The 19,733-nt window shown below is 45.9% G+C and overlaps 1 protein-coding gene across 2 annotated transcripts in view; it reads right to left on the reverse strand.

The window, feature by feature from the left end:
* The window catches only part of SLCO5A1 (solute carrier organic anion transporter family member 5A1), a 251,060-nt gene that overhangs the window by 216,345 nt on the left and 14,982 nt on the right, over nt 1-19,733 (reverse strand). The gene's annotated exons all lie outside the window — the stretch shown is intronic.

Below are 19,733 nucleotides of genomic sequence, written 5' to 3' on the forward strand. Positions count from 1 at the left end.
AGCTCAAGGCAAACCTAACTGCTACTTGTGCACACTCCTTTATCTTACTTTCTTCTTTCTCACTGATGTTCCATAATATAACATACTGTACGACTCCATATGCTGTCAAAATGAAATATTATTTTAACGTATTTGACATTAATTTGTATAAAATGTGATACAATGAAGGTACTGGGGGGCTAATTTACTTTTCTAACTCCCCACTTCTCGGCATGTTTAGGCCCCACATGTAAAGGGCAATGATTTTAAATTTGAGGATTAAACACGACGGGAAGCGGTTACTTACATAAGTATAACGCAGTCCGCAATGTTTTGCAGGCACTTTTGTGAACAGCCGGAAGCTTGACTGTGCTCTTAAGGGTGTCCACAGGAGGATAGATGCGGTCAGGACAATTGCCCTGGACTGCATTCACTGGGTGGAATTCAAATGTTTGAAAAGTCGGTTGGGTGTCTGTTTTCTCCTGTCTATTAGATAGGAAAAAAACAGACTCCCAACTGACTTTTCAAACATTTGAATCTCCCCATATGTATTGTAAAATTGCTGCCAAAAAGTGAATCTTATGGACATACCTGGAGAGGGTCCCAATCCAATTCAGTGACAAATAGGAGTGAGAAACCTTATGGTTATGAATGATAAGGTTAACATTCATTTAATGTTTATTTGTGGCATTGAACTCATGAATTTTATGACATTTTTATGTTTTTTAATTATGGTACATTAATTGTGAATACCCACATATATTCTAACCGTCCAGCATTTTAAATGTTTAATTATTAACTAAATGTATTACTATTTTGTACAGCAAGCGCTGGTATAGATATATATATTAAAATGATTTAACTAGCATTACAACAGCGACGGCATAATGTCACTAGCAGAAGACAGTCCCAATGGCTCATTATTAGTAACCCAAGAAGTAGAAAAGTGATGTTGCTAGTTCCTAGTGAAGTGGAAATTGGTGAATACATTCAGCAATGGTTTGGCTGGATCTGGGTCAGTAAACTAATCTGCCATCCCGTCACAACTTGTGCTCTTTCTCTCAGTCCCTTTGCTATTGTAGTCCAGACTACTGACAATAAAGCACTTCTCTGCGGGCTAGGTAAATGTGATATCAGCGGCTCTGGCAAGCTCCGGAAAGCTGAATAAAATTAGTAAGGTACAGTAATGTGACACGGAACCATAGCACAGAACGCGGAGAGCAAAGGCATCTGGGGGGCTAAACTTAGGAGGACACTAAAACTATTTCCATTGTCACAGTGCCCTAATGTGAGCAGATTTTGATAGAATACTTGCTCCAGGTCAGTGTATAGAATTATTTCTCTATTGTGACGTTATCATCATCATCATCATCATTAATTACCATCAAAGTTAGACTTCCTTAGCCTTCCTCTTATATACATATCATTAGTATTTGGTAGCTTCTCTGTTTCAAGGCATGGATCAATTCAACTCATGGAAAAATAAAGAGATATACTGTATATTCTTTGTGTGTTTTGGTCTATGTTTTATTAGTGCATATTTCCATGGGACCAATTCAATTCTGAGCAATAGGCCTGATTCTGATTTGTAAGGTATTGCACAGCTACAGGGAAGCGTCTGCAGGAGATATATGCCCTGCATGCATATGTGAGATCTGAGTGTTGCATCCAAGGGTGTAGTATGTTATGCGTGGCATGCCAGCAGCTGGGCGAGCGACCCCCAAGAGGGAGAATAGTTGTCGATATGCCGGGTGTCGGGATTCTGGTGCTGGTATACTGAGCGCCGGGATCCCAACAGCCGGCATACTGAATACCACGCGCATCCAAGGCTTACTCAAACTGGCTGGACAAATGGTATATCGCTAGTGGATCAGCGGGAGTGTACAGCCAATATGGCTGTGAGTGACATAGTTTACAGACATATTACGTCGGCTCTGTAGCACAGTTGATGAATGCGTCCCACCGACCGACCTGTTAGGCGGTCCCAGGAACCGCTAACAATTACATCACAACTGGGCATGCAAATTTAAATGCCAACCTAGTTCTGATGTCTGGTTAGACATATCAAGCAGCCACTGGTAAGTGTGAATAGCTTACCAAACCGCCTACTTGATTGGTGGGTTCATTTGTCTGGGGGTCCATAGTTTAAGTGAAAATTCCAGGCGCTATGATTTATACAAATGCGTAAGCAGCTCTCTCAGGGGCAATTGGTATTTCGCCCCTGAAATAGAAACAAACAGACCAAAAAAATGAGAAAGCGCTATTCACATTTGATGTGGATTTTATTTATCCTTAAAAATCAATTTTCACTAAAAAGGAAATATCAAGATTATTATTACTGAGTTTATTGTAATATTTTTATATTTACTGTTTGTGCATTGCCGGCCGGCATTTAAATTGAATACATACTATGTGCTTTTTAGTGAAAATTGATTTTTAAGGATAAATAAAATCCACATCAAATGTGAATAGCGCTTTCTCATTTTTTTGGTCTGTTTGTCCATAGTTTAAGTGTGTACCCAGCCTAAGTGGTCAATTCAATTTGCTGTAAGCGGGGCGAGTAGCTGTTGCAACTGTGTAGAATCATGAGCAACAGCAACTGAACTCGCCCCTTCGCGGCAGAATCTTGCCCCAGGCACTAATAAAAATGATAAAACGTGTGTGTGTGCGTGTATTTTATTTTATATATATATATATATTTTATATATTTTATATATATATTTATTGACAATAGAATAACCAAATTGCACTTCAATAAACCACCTTAAGTACAATAGTCCTTAGGGGAATCAGCTGCTAATCCCCAAAACAAGTCATCTTGCCAATTGAGAACTAGTAGTTTAATGTTGTATATGGATGTCAGGGGAGCGCTCGGAAGAAAGTTAATGTCTCTTTGCAGTATTTCCAAGGATACTCCCTCAATTTGAATATAGTCGCAGAATGGTAGATGTTTCTGGAAAAAACCCTCTCACCAGAATCACCCAGACAGCAGAAATCACTCGTTAGCTTGTATCCTTTATAAAAATTTAATAAAAATTTGATAAAAATCTTTTGTACAAGAGTTTTATAACTCTTTCATTTATCTTGACATTCATGGGAATATGGATCTTATACGGACTTGCTGTCCACCCCAGCCGGGGAGGAGCTCCTAAGACAGCCTGTCCTCCCACTATGTCTAAGATATTCACCCAACACATTTCATCTATACAGACTTCCTCAGGGGTGTTTTCTATGTGTAAGAGTGATGTCTTAACTGAAGATTTTGAAAAAATCTGAAAGATCCCATATGGGCCCAACTAGTAATCTAAAAATGCATTCCCATATACTTGGAGTGCTGCAAATGAGTAGTCCTTAATTTTCAAATGTGCAAAACTTTCCAGGACCCAGCATTAGGTTTTCTGAAATCTGCAAACTTGAGCTGGTGTCCTCAATGATAGCCGCAAACTTGAGTTTGGACAGCACTGAGGACACCAAGAGATTCTGGTGAGAGGGTTTTTTCCAGAAACATCTACCATTCTGCGACTATATTCAAATTGAAGGAGTATCCTTGGAAATACTGCAAAGAGACATTAACTTTCTTCCGAGCGCTCCCCTGACATCCATATACATATATATATCTCCTATATAATAGCCCAGATCTGTGACTTTGTGATTCATTTGCCAACGCTGGGCGGAGTCACAACACTGGGCAGAGTTAGTCAAATGAGTCACAGATCTGGCCAAATCTATAGGAGACTAGGAGCAGAAGCAGATAGTATGGGCATGGCACAGGCAGGGGTGCATACCTCCCAGCTTTCTGCAGGAGCTTTCTTCAGGCAGAAGGAGGGACACACACTCGGCGAAAAGGGGGCGTAGCTTCACGGGAGGGCCCCCGTTTTCGTCAATGAGGGGGCATGCCCAGTGCTCTGTGAGCTGCTGGCATGCCCCCAGGGGCTGATTATGAGTCCGGGGGGCCCATGGCACTTGTGACAGGGGAGCCCTATCTCATAGCTGTGCCTGCTGTGGGTTGGGGGCGTGGCCTAATCGCGGGACGTGAGGCCACGCCCCCTTACGCAAATTCCGGGGGTTTTTTGTTTTTGTTTTTTTACATGGAATTTTGGCCCCTCAGCTAGGGGTAAATCCAGAGGGGGTGGTCGCTCCCCTCTACACACCCGCACAGGCAGAAGAAAGCAGGGAGACTGCTGCCTCCCTGCAACACCACAGACCTGCCAATACGCAGCAGCGTGTGCTGACAGTAGCACAATGCTGCCGTTGTTGCTGGCAGGACAGGGGGGGGGGGGGAGCTTCTGAGCTGGGACAGAGCTACTCGAGCCGGGGTGCCCCCTAAAACTGTGGGGCCAACGGTACGTACCCCCTGCCCCCCCCCCCCTTAATCCGGCTCTGCTGCTGGAACCCCCCCTTAATCCATACCCCCTGATGCCCCCTCTCCCTCTGTCTCCACTATTCACCTCTGCTCTGCTAAGCAGAACAGCGAGTACAGGAGCTTTCCAACTGACCCCCCCGTTACCGCGGAACACTGCGACCCGCGGGTGGGACAGCGGGACAGACCCAAAAAAATGGGACAGTCCCGCGAAAATCGGGACATTTGGGAGGTATGGGGGTGTGTGAGGGGGTATGCCGTACAGACAGACGGGCACCGGCTCACTGTGTGCTTGACCCTCCCCCCCCCCTCTCTGGCGCGGAGGAGCGTCACTTTCTGGCACACTCCACGCTTCTTAGCTGCAGTTTTGTGGGGCACCTGCCGCTGTGCAGGTTCCATACTGCCTCTGTTATCTCCAGCCCCGGCAACCCCACCGCTAGCTGCAGCGCTGCCACCCACAGTGAGGTGTGCCCAGCTCCTCCACACACTTTAGCCGGCGGGTAACGCTGCAGAAGTCCGAGCTGCTTGCAGGCTCCGACCCCCTCCTCCCTCCAGCCGCAGCATCTCCTGGGGGCTAACCAGACTCCCAGTCTCCCCTTACCACAGTGCCCGGCAGCTGCGCGAGGTCTGCGGTGTGTGACTGAGGAGGGGGGGAGGGATGCGGACGGGCAGAGGAAGCAGGACTCCAGCCTAAGAGAGTCAGCCATGCCAAGTCTCCACCAGCAGCAGATCCCAACAGGTTGGAGTGGAACAGCAGCAGCCAGCAGCAGTGACTCCGGTAAGACACATCTGTCTGTCACCACTGTTTTGTCCCTAATACCAATCTCTCCCGTGCCCTGTGTTCTGTCATGTCCCTGGCCTTGCCCTGCCACCCTTATCCTGGCCCTTTTACCCTTATCCTGGCCCTGTCACCCTTATGCTGGCCCTGTTACCCCGATCCTGGCCCTGTTACCCCTGTGCTTGCCCTGTCAACCCTATACTGGCCCTGTCACCCCTGTCCTGTTCCTGCCACCCCTACCCTGGCCTGTCACCCCTATCCTGTCCCTGTCATTTCTGTCCTGGCCCCGTCGCCCCTGTCCTGGCCCTGTCACCCCTTTTCTGACCCTGTCACCCCTGTCCTGGCCCCGTCAACCCTGTTCTGACCCTGTCACCCCTGTCCTGGCCCTGTTACTGCATACCCTCCAACTACCTTTTTGGCAGGTACAGTACCCGCAGCGCCTCCAGACCTCTCCCCAATGCACCACACCTCCGCATCTTCCCCTCCACCACATGCGGCACTCCACCCCTCCCCCACACGCTGTGCCTCCAGACCCCCTACACCACCCACGGCTCCCACTCCTCCGCCCCTTCACCACCCACAGCACCTCCAGGCCCCCTCCACCATCCACCCCCTTTATATGTCTCCCCCCACACCTGCCCCCCTCCACCCGCAGCATCTGTAGACACCCTCCTCCATCCGCGGTCCCCCCCTCCCCCACCCCTCCCCCACCAATGGCACCACCGCACCTGCCCCTCCACCACCAGCAGCACCTCCGGACCTCCTTCCCTATGCGCCGCACCACCCGTACCTGCCCCTCCCCTACCCATGGCGCCTGCGGACCCCTACCCCACCCCCGGCACTCCCGCCCCTTCCCATCCCACAGCACCTCCGGAACCCTTCACCCATCCACAACATCCCCACACCTGCCCCTCTCCCACTCATGGCACCCCTGCCCCTCCCCCACCTGCAGTGCCTCCGGACCCCTCCCCAATCTGCATCCCCCACTCCTCTGTCCCTCCCCCACCCGCAGCACCTCCCGACTCTTCCCCATCCGGGCCCCACCCCCACTTTTGCCCCCCCCCCCTCCACCTGCAGCATCTACAGACACCATCCGCAGTCCCCCCCGCACCCGCTACATTCTGTACATCGTGCCCTGCAGGTGCTGTTCACGCCGTCGCAAGGGGCTGCGCCTCCTTCACCATCGCACGCCCTTTCATTGTGCAATATTTAACCACTAACAAAGGAATGCAGGTAATACTTTATATAATACAAATATTGAACCCCAGAAAGGCATGCAAGGGTTAAGGGGGCGTAGCCCCTTGCGACGGTGTGAAGAGCGCCCGGAGGGTGCGATGAAGCACCTAGTATATATATATATATATAGTCTGATGAAAGTGCCGTGACAATAATAAAGTGGCACTGAAACTTTACTGTCTACGCCAGCATACTGTCTGAGCTCAGGAGTGCCGCACCAGGAATATATATATATATATATATATATATATATATCCACACACCACTCGGCGGCACTCCGGACAAATAAAATGAAGACTACAAAGTCATCTTGGATTAAATCGACGTTTCAGTGCTCGGCGGCACTTTTATCAAGATTATCAGACAGCATAAGAAACCATTGTGTATACACCATATATATAGCATCAGTGAAACCACACATTGCACGTCAGGACCCACCCCACTACCAATCAATGTGGTGTCGGGCGTGGCGTGCAGGCAGCTGAATCAAGTTCACAATTACAAGAAATGCACATTATAAACATCACAGTGATCAAAAATGTATAAATCACAGAACTCACACATACATATGAAAAAACATCTAGATAAAAAAGGTGAAAAAATTAACATATTAAAAACCAACAACAAGCACTAGACTTTTTAGAACAAGTATTTCCTCATGTAGCTATATACAAAAGTAGCTACATATCCAACAGAACGGAATGCCTGTGCTAATAAACACTCCATAGTCTAAGACAATTCCTTACCTGGAGATAGCTTATAAAGTAACATGCTGTGTGTCCATCTATAATAATGTATTAAAGATGCAACAATCTTATTATCACAAGAAACAGTGTAACCCTAGTGATTCATTTAACCCTCGAGGGGAAAGTGTACCAAGCCTTTCAATCCACTGTGTCTCCCGCTGTAACAGCAGTTTTTTTCTATCACCTCCTCTACTAAGGACAGGAATATGATCGATCATTCTATATTTAATTGCTGTTAAGCTATGTTTAGCAGTAGCATAGTGGCGAGCTAAAGGCTGATCACTAGTGCCTTTGAGAATTGCGGCTTTAATCGCCGATCTATGAAGTGCCATTCTCTCTTTAAATTGGCGCTCCGTTTTCCCCACATATTGTAAAGAGCAAGGGCAAGTGATCACATAAATCACATATTGGCTTGAACAGGTAAGGTGGTGTCTAATAAAAAACTTTTTTCCAGAATAGGGATGATTGAATACAGCACCTGTTTGTAAAAAACCACACGTCGTGCAGTTCGGGCAACGAAAACAGCCATGTTTAGGGGATCCCCAAAAGGTTGTGCCCCGTACTGTATCACCTCCCATACCTGTAATATCCGTCCGAACCAGAAAGTTTTTAAGATTCTTGCCCCTGCGATAACAAGGCATTAATGAAGAATCAGACAGATTTAAATCCCTGTCAGTCTGGACAAGAGGCCAAAGTTTCTTGGCAGTTTTAGTCACAAAAGGACTTAAATGAGTATATGTGTTGGGCCACGCAAAGGGTTTAGTGGCCTTAGTTGCCTTCTTATTGCCCACTAGTAGCTTATCAATAGGTACTGCTAAAGCTTTACGTGTTGTGGGGGAACAGAGACACCTGCACTCATCACAGCGATTAAGCACTTCTGCACTTTTTGGAATTGTTCTACACTGACCTGTGCAACTTAAAGGATGTTTATGCTGTAATTCCTACCTGGCTTGTTTTTGTGACACAGTGAAAATGTCCAGCAATAAACCAGAGAAACCTGAAGTGGCTCATCAGCGTGTAGTACTAACACCCGGTAAGCTGTTTAGCTTTTCAGAATCGGAAGCGGAGAATATTCTTTTTACTGATAATGGGGAAGTTCATACAGGTAAAGCCAATACACAAGATCTTTACAGAGACCTTTTCAAATTGAAAAAACGTGAATTAGATTTTTTCTTTCACGGGTTAACACTTTCTAATTATTATCGTGATAAACGCATTCCACGGGGCTTTAGAATTAAAAACATTCCTACGATTGGAAGATATGACCCAGATTTTTGTATTAAATGGACATCAATTTTGAACAAATGTTCTTTTGACCTTTTACTTTTGGTCATAGAAGAAGCTAGACGGGAGATGGAATTGGCTAAAAGTAAAATTAAAATCTTTGAAGAGGCACATTTAGAGAAACTTTCTGGTGATAAGGATGGTGATTGGATCAATAAATTGGAGAAAGATGTTGAGAATTATAAACAAGATCTTATTAAATATAAAAAGGAGAAACGTGTGAAAGTCGATTTGGACTATGATCAACAGAGGGTCTATGGTTGGCTAACAGGGTCTTATGGGGATGAGCGAAGCAAACCACATTTTAGAAAACGCTTCACCAAAAGGGGTAATAAATTCCAGTCAGATTTAGCCACGACTGGGAGCGATAGTGATTCCTATAATGAAGGGGCTTTTTCCAGACGTCTCCCTTTAGGGATGCAGACGAGAGCTCAACTCCAAAACCCAAATGGGGATACACCCGCCGCGGCAGGCAAAACACGCGGCAGGGGAAGAACAAACAACAAAAAGCCACCAGTCAAACGCAGGACTTAATTTTTAATTTATCGTCACGTTCATTTTCTGAAGATGAAATGAACGTTCTGCAGAAAGGTTTATCCTTCGTCCCCACTACTCCTTTTGACAATTTGCAATGGAAGGTTGATCTGTTTAAACTTAACAGAAATATTAAACTTAAAGAACACTTTGGTAAAAAGACTCCTTCTTCTGAAGCAAGTATGTTACCACCCCACCTTATGACATTCAGAACACGCTCTAAATTTGACCCCATCAGTAATAATCCATCTTTAAAGACATTTACCAGGTTACTTAACCATGAGGTAATGAGTAATCCAGGAGCGTTTAAACCTAATTATTGGAATTTACATAAAAATGAAAAATTGGCTCTAAAAACACTTTCCTCCTATGATGACATCATCATTCGTCAGTCGGACAAAGGTGGTTCTATTGTCATACAGGACCTTTCGTCATATCGGGCTGAGATCTACCGACAATTGTCGGACACTGACACTTACAAATTGTTGACGCAGGACCCGACGGCTATATTCAAGAAAGAACTGGATTCTGTCTTGGACAATGCTGTAAAAGAGAATTTAATTTCTGACCAAGTTAGGAAGTGTTTAGTGACTACCTGTCCCATTAAACCGATTCTATACACGTTGCCTAAGGTGCATAAGCACCCCACTAGACCACCGGGGCGACCTATCATATCTGCACGGGGATCGATCTTCCAGCCGGTATCAGTTTATTTAGATGGTTTTCTGCAGCCACTAATTCAATCTAAACCTACTTTTCTGAAAGATACCACGTCATTGCTTATGTCGTTGAGAAAGTTACCCTCATTACCTACTGATTTGTTGCTTATTTCTGTTGATGTATGTAATTTATACACATGTATTCCCCATACACAGGGGCTGTTGGCTGTGAGGTTGCTGCTGGCTAATAATGTGAAATATGTGGGTCCAGATATAGAGTTATTTATGTCTTTGTTAGAAATGATTTTATCCAAAAATTATTTCTATTTTGATGGGAAATATTACCTGCAGACATCCGGTGTGGCGATGGGGTCCTCAGTGGCTCCGTCGCCAGCAAATTCTTTTATGTTTATGATCGAGCAGGATGTATTTTTCACCAACCCCACAGTTGCTAGTAAAATATTTGCATATTTTCGCTATATAGATGACGTGCTCATTTTGTGGCAGGGTTTGGAATGTGAATTTGTGGCTTTAATTGAAGAACATAACCAGTCTAACAGCCCTGTTAAATTTACTTACCAGATTAGCAGAGATACAGTCAATTATCTCGATGTAACCATCACAAGAAAGGGTGACGTTTTGGATACGTCATTATTTACTAAATCCACTGACAGAAATAATCTTTTGTTGGCTTCTAGTGCACACCCTAAGGCGTTAAAAGATTCTTTGCCTTATAGTCAATTTTTAAGGGTGTTACGTATTTCCAGCAATAGAACTGAAGCTCTGATGCAGGTAGATCTAATGTATAAAAAATTCTTGGAGAGAGGTTATTGTCCCAAGAACCTTGAGTTAATGAAACGTAAAGCTTTAGCAGTACCTATTGATAAGCTACTAGTGGGCAATAAGAAGGCAACTAAGGCCACTAAACCCTTTGCGTGGCCCAACACATATACTCATTTAAGTCCTTTTGTGACTAAAACTGCCAAGAAACTTTGGCCTCTTGTCCAGACTGACAGGGATTTAAATCTGTCTGATTCTTCATTAATGCCTTGTTATCGCAGGGGCAAGAATCTTAAAAACTTTCTGGTTCGGACGGATATTACAGGTATGGGAGGTGATACAGTACGGGGCACAACCTTTTGGGGATCCCCTAAACATGGCTGTTTTCGTTGCCCGAACTGCACGACGTGTGGTTTTTTACAAACAGGTGCTGTATTCAATCATCCCTATTCTGGAAAAAAGTTTTTTATTAGACACCACCTTACCTGTTCAAGCCAATATGTGATTTATGTGATCACTTGCCCTTGCTCTTTACAATATGTGGGGAAAACGGAGCGCCAATTTAAAGAGAGAATGGCACTTCATAGATCGGCGATTAAAGCCGCAATTCTCAAAGGCACTAGTGATCAGCCTTTAGCTCGCCACTATGCTACTGCTAAACATAGCTTAACAGCAATTAAATATAGAATGATCGATCATATTCCTGTCCTTAGTAGAGGAGGTGATAGAAAAAAACTGCTGTTACAGCGGGAGACACAGTGGATTGAAAGGCTTGGTACACTTTCCCCTCGAGGGTTAAATGAATCACTAGGGTTACACTGTTTCTTGTGATAATAAGATTGTTGCATCTTTAATACATTATTATAGATGGACACACAGCATGTTACTTTATAAGCTATCTCCAGGTAAGGAATTGTCTTAGACTATGGAGTGTTTATTAGCACAGGCATTCCGTTCTGTTGGATATGTAGCTACTTTTGTATATAGCTACATGAGGAAATACTTGTTCTAAAAAGTCTAGTGCTTGTTGTTGGTTTTTAATATGTTAATTTTTTCACCTTTTTTATCTAGATGTTTTTTCATATGTATGTGTGAGTTCTGTGATTTATACATTTTTGATCACTGTGATGTTTATAATGTGCATTTCTTGTAATTGTGAACTTGATTCAGCTGCCTGCACGCCACGCCCGACACCACATTGATTGGTAGTGGGGTGGGTCCTGACGTGCAATGTGTGGTTTCACTGATGCTATATATATGGTGCATACACAATGGTTTCTTATGCTGTCTGATAATCTTGATAAAAGTGCCGCCGAGCACTGAAACGTCGATTTAATCCAAGATGACTTTGTAGTCTTCATTTTATTTGTCCGGAGTGCCGCCGAGTGGTGTGTGGATATTGTGGGCCGTTGCAACACGGCCGTCACGGAGGGCACCTGGCAAGTTTCTACACTGGGACAATAGGAGTGCCGGATCTGGTGGATGTATATATATATATATATAGGAGCGGTAAAACAAACAGCGGCACTCGGGGTCTTTAGCATTAAAAGTGTATTGAAATCACTTCATAGATCCCAACGTTTCGGGACACGCAAGTCCCTTTGTCCAGGTGAATGGATCCAACTCCATTTTATTATTATATGTTAAAGGTGACAGTGACAGAATAAGTAACAATTAGATTTTGAACTCTTTGTTGGAATGCACAACAGAAGGAAACCTTGAAATAAGCTGGCGTTGTCTCAGCATAACACAGTCTTATATAACCAGCAATAACAATAGGCAGGTGAGTTGCGGAAACAGGTAAGCAAGCTGGCGTTGTCTTTATAATAGCACAGTCTCGTATAACCAGCAATAATAATAGACAGGTGACTTACGGGAACAGGTAAGCAAGCTGGCTTTGTCTTTATAATAGCACAGTCTCATAAAAACAGCAATAACAATAGGCAGGTGAGTTGCGGAAACAGGTAAGCAAGCTGGCGTTGTCTTTATAATAGCACAGTCTCATAAAAACAGCAATAATAATAGACAGGTGACTTACGGGAACAGATAAGCAAGCTGGCGTTGTCCTTATAATAGCACAGTCTCGTATAACCAGTAATAACAATAGGCAGGTTAGTTGCGAGATCAGATAAGCAAGTTGGCATTGTCTTTATAATAGCACAGTCTCGTATAACCAGCAATAACAATAGGCAGGTGAGTTGTGGGAACAGGTAAGCAAGCTGGCGCTGTCTTTATAATAGCACAGTCTCGTATAACCAGCAATAACAATAGGCAGGTGAGTTGTGGGAACAGGTAAGCAAGCTGGCGCTGTCTTTATAATAGCACAGTCTCGTATAACCAGCAATAACAATAGGCAGGTGAGTAGTGGGAACAGGTAAGCAAGCTGGCGCTGTCTTTATAATAGCACAGTCTCGTATAACCAGCAATAACAATAGGCAGGTGAGTTGTGGAAACAGGTAAGCAAGCTGGCGTTGTCTTTATAATAGCACAGTCAATCCTAAACCCACCTTGGAAGTAAATATGCACATAGGTATAATAGCTTTAAGAGACACTGCTGGGCGGAGCCTGCATAACACAGTCAATGATAACCCCGCCTTTGAAGTAGTAAACACATAGGTATAATAGCTTTAACAGGCACTGCTGGGCGGAGCTTGCATAAAACAGTCACTAATAGCCCGCCTTTGAAGTAAGAAGCACACAAAAATATAAGTTGTAACAGGCACTGCTGGGCGGAGCTTGCATAAACAGTCTCTAATGCACCAGCAGTAGCAGAGTAGCAGTCACACTCTATACCAAATTGTGCAATGACTATGAGCAACCTACTGCATTAACCTATCAGCCTTACCATCCACTCGGTCAAAATCATTAGCATAAAACATACCCCTTTACAAACAATTCCTCAGCATTACCACAGTGTCAGCGAATAGCACACATTAGAATAAGACATGAAGCCTTTTGAGAGCACACCTCCACAATTCACATAACAGCAATACATTTGCTTCCGGCTTTGCCGACACATTTGCATTGAATAACATATTTTACACTTGGGAAGCCTGCAGGGCTACCACAACGGGATGGGAGGAGGCAAGGAGAATTTAGCCCAGTATCGCTAGTATGCTGGGTACCCAAGTTGAGGGAAGCCGTCCCCCCCGTTGGCTTGTACTGGGGCATAGAGTGATAGGAGTCTAACACCTTTATTTTAACTAGTACTGTGGGGCACTAACAAGGGGAGCCTAACCCCTTTACTAACAGTAAGTGCCGTGTAACTAGAGGGCCTACCCCCTTTACTGTTACTTAAGCAGAGTTGTTGCAGCGGAAGTGTTGCAGGGGCAGAGGGTGGCAGCGAAAGGGTTACAGATTGCTCACCACCGTTGCGGCGCTTCTGCCACCTCAGACCCAGCTCCGTCTTCGGTGCCACCCGGGATGCAAGGCACCGCACCGGGGATGCACCCTTGTAGTGAAGTCTACTGTGCGCCAGGGGTCTTCTCTCTTGCTGCAGGCTCTGGTCCGCGCCGTCCTCTTTCCAGCCACCAGGGGTCTTCTTTCCAGGGTCGTCCTTGCTCCTCAGAGTAGGGTGTCCTACGTGGTGCTTGCGCTCTCCGTCATTGGCCGCCCACTGTCGCTCCTCGGGATCCTGGGAACTGGGGTCCTCCACGGCCTAGCTGGTCTGGCGGTCACCCACTGGCTTGGCACTGCAGCCTCCTCTCCAGCAGAGGCTCAGTCCAGTGTTCCGTCCCGACAGGCAGTGACACGGGCAGCATTTCTCCCACAGGGGTTTCCTTGGTCCTCCCAGCGCTGCCATCTCCGCTCCTTGGCACGCTGCTGGCTGCGGTGGTCAGATCTCCCCCTCCGCTTCTCTCAGCGCAGATGGTCCTCACGATCCTGGCGGCGGTTCAGCTGGGAAGCAGGCAGACTTCAGCGGGGGGGCCCCGTACTTCTGACTCCCGGCGACTACATGCTGACAACTCTTCCAGGTAACCTTCCCATCCCCGGCCCCCTTTCTCGCGCTGGGGACCTGTTTTTAAGGGTCTCTCACTCTCTGGACCTCCCCCGTGCAGCACTGTCACTGGCTCCCGGGGCCCCAGCAACCGACCGCCCCAGGTGCCTTCTGCCCTGCAACCTGGGGGGCCCAATCAACAGGGGACAAACTTCCCGGGCTTGGCTGTTGTTGGCCAGGAGGGAGAATAGTTCTAATTTTAGTGGCGCCAAATCATCCCTGCCAGAGCTGACAGGGTCAGATAAAGTTCAACAAGAGCCCTGCCACACGGCTCTATAGGGACAGTACTGCAGTTTTCTATAATAATAAAAAAAACAGGGGGTCCCCAATTTTGTAATACTCCGGGGTATAGCACTATATTTAAAACATAAAGATAATGTAGAATGTAAGTCAACATACAAATAATAACACTAATCAAATGCACATATGTACTCTTATCGTACAAATGCATGCAAACTTCAGGAATAAAATATATCTATATGACAGTTGCCGACATTCTGGCAGCCAGTTCGACACAGTGGGAGGCGGGGGTTGGGGGCTTGCTAAAGATGGCAGTGTGGGGTGTGATGCTGCAAAGTGGTGGTGCAGGGGTGTGATTGCAAGTTGCATCATCAAGGCCACGCCCCCGCAATACAATGCCGTTATTACTGCCATTGTACAGCGGGGGGGGGGCATGGCTACGATGATGCAATTCAGCGTGCCTTGCATCATTGGCCGCTTGATCCTCTCACTTTACTCAGTTAGTGGGCAGTTGGGTGGAAGTAGCGGAGGGCTCCGGGAGACTTGCCCACTCTTCCGGGTGGCCAGAAATACCCATGATTTTCGGAAGCATCCCAACCACTCTGGGAGAGTAGGCAAGTATGATCTTTATCATATGTAAAACACCCCAATTGCAGACAAAAAATTATAATATAATTAGGGTTTCAACTATAAGAAATTTAGATAATCTGTAATCAAAAAGTGGAGCTTCACAAGAAAAGGAAAAAAAATCTGATTCCGGACACAATTAGTGCCGTGCCCGTGAAAAATGGGTGTTTTGCATTTTTTATCACCCACATCCAATTAGTTTGTGTGAAAAACAACCGTTTTTCATGCGAAAATACATACTGTAGGTCCTGCGAAAAGCCACAGACCTATATATTTTTCACTGCACTTATCGTGGGTCTAAGGGGCACTTATTGCGGATTATGCTTCCCAAGTGCATAATCCCTGATAAGTGCTGGTGGGGATAAGATCCATCTTATCGGGGCTAATTGGATAGCCCCCCGGCGAATTACAGCGGCTAATTTCATACCGCCTGTAGATGCCCCTTTCTGGACTGAGGCCCAAATTTATCAAGCCTTAGAAAGTGATAAATTGCACGGTGATAAAGGGCCTAATTCAGACCTGATTATCAAATGACTTTGCATGCATATGCACTGCAATGCATGTGCGCGACGCCAAACAGCGACAGGATGGTGCGAAAATTTGTATCGCTAGGCGTTCGCAAGGTGATTGACAGGAAGGAGACGTTTGTGGGTGGTAACTGGCCCTTTTCTGGGAGTCTCAGGAAAAACGCAGGGGGTTTTCTGGGAAGATGTGTGATGTCAGCTCCGGACCCAAACAGCTCCTGGGTTACGCACAGACTGCACACACTGGAAAAATCATTTGATGGTGAGTGAGTTGCGAACGGATTTGCTAATGTCTACTGACAGGCAAAGTTTTCGCACGACATACTGTACACATGCATTCGCACACCTGCACGGGGCGGGTTTTCACTGTCTCAGGGTAGCGACTATCCGATCACAGATCTCTGCAAATTTGCAGAGGAGCGATCAGGTCTGAATTAGGCCCAAAGTACTAACCAATCAGCTCTTAACTGTCATTTTTCAAATGCAGCCTGTAACATGGGGGTTCAGTATGATTTACAGATGGTTGGGATGCCAGCCATCAGTATACCGACAACATCATCCCAGCCACCAGTACGCCGGCAGCGGGGCGAGCACAAAAAGTTTCCTTGCGGGCTTGTTGGCTCGCTACGCTCGCCACAGGTTCTATTCATACTCTATGGGTATCGTGGACACTCACGAGTGGGAATAGTCCCTGTGAACCAGCATTCCAGCTGTCGGTATTGTCAGCAGTCGGGATTCCAGTGTCGGTATCCTGACCGACAGGATCCCGACTGCCGGCAAATTCATTGCATCCCGTCAGGAGCTCGTTGGTTGGTACTTTATCACCATGCAATTTATCACTCTCCAAGGTTTGATAAATCTGGGTCTGAGCATTGCTGCTGGAGACTCTTGCACACCTTTACCACAGCAAAGAGAGTTAGATCTGGGTGGGGTGTGGTTAAACTGAAATCTAAATTGCAGTGTAAAAAAATAAACAGCCAATATTTACAATTTACAGAAACAATAAAACCCACCCAAATCTAACTCTCTCTACATGTTACATCTGCCCCACCTTTGTTAAGCCAAGATCCTTGATTTCTTCTATCACATCTGTAATATTGGATAATGGGGGTCATTCCGACCCGATCGCTCGCTGCAGTTTCTCGCAGCACAGCGATCGGGCCGGAACTGCGCCGGCGCATGCCAGCCGTCGTTGCCTAGCGATCGCCTCTGAGGCAGAGGCGGTCGCTGGGCAGGAGGGGGCTGGATGGCAGCGGCAAGCCGCCGTTTGGGGGGGGGGCGCGGTCCGGCCAACACAGGCGTGGCCGGACCGTTGGGGGGGCGGGCCGCGGCTGCTGCATGACGTCACACGTAGCCGCTGCGGGCCGGGGAGCGATGAGTAGCTTCCGGACAGCACGCTAAAGCTGCGCTGGTCGGGAGCTACTCTTGAAGTGCAAAGGCATCGCCGCTGTGCGATGCCTTTGCACTTCTGTGGGAAGGGGGGGGGGTGGCACTGACATGCGGGGCGGACTAGCCCTGTGCTGGGCGTCCCCCGGCATGTCAGTGTGAATGATCGTAAATTTAGCACAGCTACGATCAACTCAGAATGACCCCCAATGTTCCAGGGAACAATACACGGCAATGTCTGTAGCGCTTTTTGTTCCTTTAGAACAGTCTTGGTCCATTATGTGCCCATAATTAAAGTTTCCCTATTCAGAGCTGTCTATAGCTGTAGGTGGAATGGCATCAAATGTATACTAATCAAAGCATGGGGAGAAGGATTATTAGGGAAAAACAATTCTAAAATCAGCCAATACGTGAAAATATGGCGCCGTACAAGGTAAATGAATGAAAAAGTACCAATAAATGAATAACTAAGAGAAACCTAAAATCAAACTTTTTTATTTTTTTTATCTTTGTTCAAACTAAAAAAAAACAACAACGAACTAACCTTAAATTTTAATTGAGAAATCAAAAGATTACGCCCTTCGCTTAAAAGAGCAGGAAATGTGCGTAACCGTCTCAGCAGCAATGTCATGGAACATTGTGAGAGCACTGTGGGTGAAAGCAATTCCTCCAGGACGTCAGTTCAGTTTCATCTTCAGCTTTTACCAAGAGGAAAAATACAAATTTGAAAGTACAAATTTAGGGGGTCATTCCGAGTTGTTTGCTCGCAAGCTGCTTTTAGCAGCTTTGCACACGCTAAGCCGCCGCCTACTGGGAGTGAATCTTAGCTTATCAAAATTGCGAACGAAAGATTCGCAATATTGCGATAAGACATCTCTGTGCAGTTTCTGAGTAACTCGAGACTTACTCGGCATCTGCGATCAGTTCAGTGCTTGTCGTTCCTGGTTTGACGTCACAAACACACCCAGCGTTCGCCCAGACACTCCTCCGTTTCTCCAGCCACTCCCGCGTTTTTCCCAGAAACGGTAGCGTTTTTTCACACACACCCATAAAACGGCCAGTTTCCGCCCAGAAACACCCACTTCCTGTCAATCACATTACGATCACCAGAACGAGGAAAAAATCGTGAGTAAAATTCCTAACTGCATAGCAAATTTACTTGGCGCAGTCGCAGTGCGGACATTGCGCATGCGCACTAAGCGGAAAATCGCTGCGATGCGAAGAAATTTACAGAGCGAACAACTCGGAATGACCCCCTTAGTTTTCTCTTATTCATTTGTTGGTACGTATACATGCGTTTTTCCTTGTACCGCACCATGTTTAACGGTCAGCAGATTTTGGAACTACAGTACATTTATTTTCACAGCATATTCTCTCAATAGTATACTTACTAAATTTGGTGACATTCTGCCTATTATTTACAGCTCCAGACAGGGAAACTTTCATTATGGCCACGCTGTATATTATATATACACACACATACACACATACACTGTGTGTTGCTGTGAAAGAATATCTCAGGATAAGGTAAGCTTATTTAAATCTAAATGTTATATGAAAAATAATGTAAAAAATAACAATGGACACACGTTTGTGGTATGGATATATATATATTAATTTTTTAAAATATTTTGCTCAATACATTAGTAAAAGTTGTATCAATAGTGGATAAGTAACAGAGCAAACAACACGTCAATATTTTAACTTATATTGTAACACATTCATCCTAAAGGGAAAACTCACAAATAATTAGGCATAAACATAGGGGTGTATTCAATAGCTGTCGGAAGCTGCCGTCTTGTCCGACAGATTTCGGTCAGAAGGGGCTCCGACTTATTCAAAAAGTGCAGTTGCGGAAATTCCTGACCTGTCGGAAAACACGTGGATCGGCAGAATAGCCGCCGATCTGCGTGCTTCTGTCGGAAACTGGGCCAAATCCGACAGGTTTTGGCCCCCTTTCCGACAATCTCAATCTGACTTTAAAAAAGTCGGATTGAGGCGAAGAGACGGGGAGTGGTGCGGCGGGCTACGGGAAGCAGGGATGAGCCTTGATGACCGTCCCCCGGCCAGGCACCTCTCTCCCTGCAGTGCGGCCGTGATGTGCGGCTCCAGCAGCTCCCTGTGTTCTCACACAGGGGGAGCTGCTGACAGCCGCACCAACACCGGCCAAATCCGACAGTCAGATTTGGCCACTCTATTGAATAGGGATTGTCGGATCCATTCCGACAAATGCATGTCAGAATGGAGGAATGGAGCCAACTCTTATTGAATATACCCCATAAACTTAAATACAGTGAAGTTTAGAGCCTCTATTATGTTGCTCAGGAACATAAAACTGTAAGTGCGTGGCTTGAAACCTTATATCATAGATGCCACCATAGCAACCGTTTATGCCAAGGGGCAATATGCCCTAACATAACATGCATACTCAGGGCCTAATTCAGATTTGTATGTAAACCTGATGGTTGTGGGGTTGCTCAGGTGCAAGACCCATTCTGTGCATGTGCACAACGGGTGTTATAATAACGCGCGCAGGCCCGTCAGCCGCAGCATGATTGACATACTGTGGAATTTGGGGGTAGGAACTGGGGCAGCAGCCGTCA

This window comes from Pseudophryne corroboree, chromosome 5 (assembly GCF_028390025.1).
Source record: "Pseudophryne corroboree isolate aPseCor3 chromosome 5, aPseCor3.hap2, whole genome shotgun sequence".
NCBI classification, from domain to species: Eukaryota; Metazoa; Chordata; class Amphibia; order Anura; family Myobatrachidae; genus Pseudophryne; species Pseudophryne corroboree.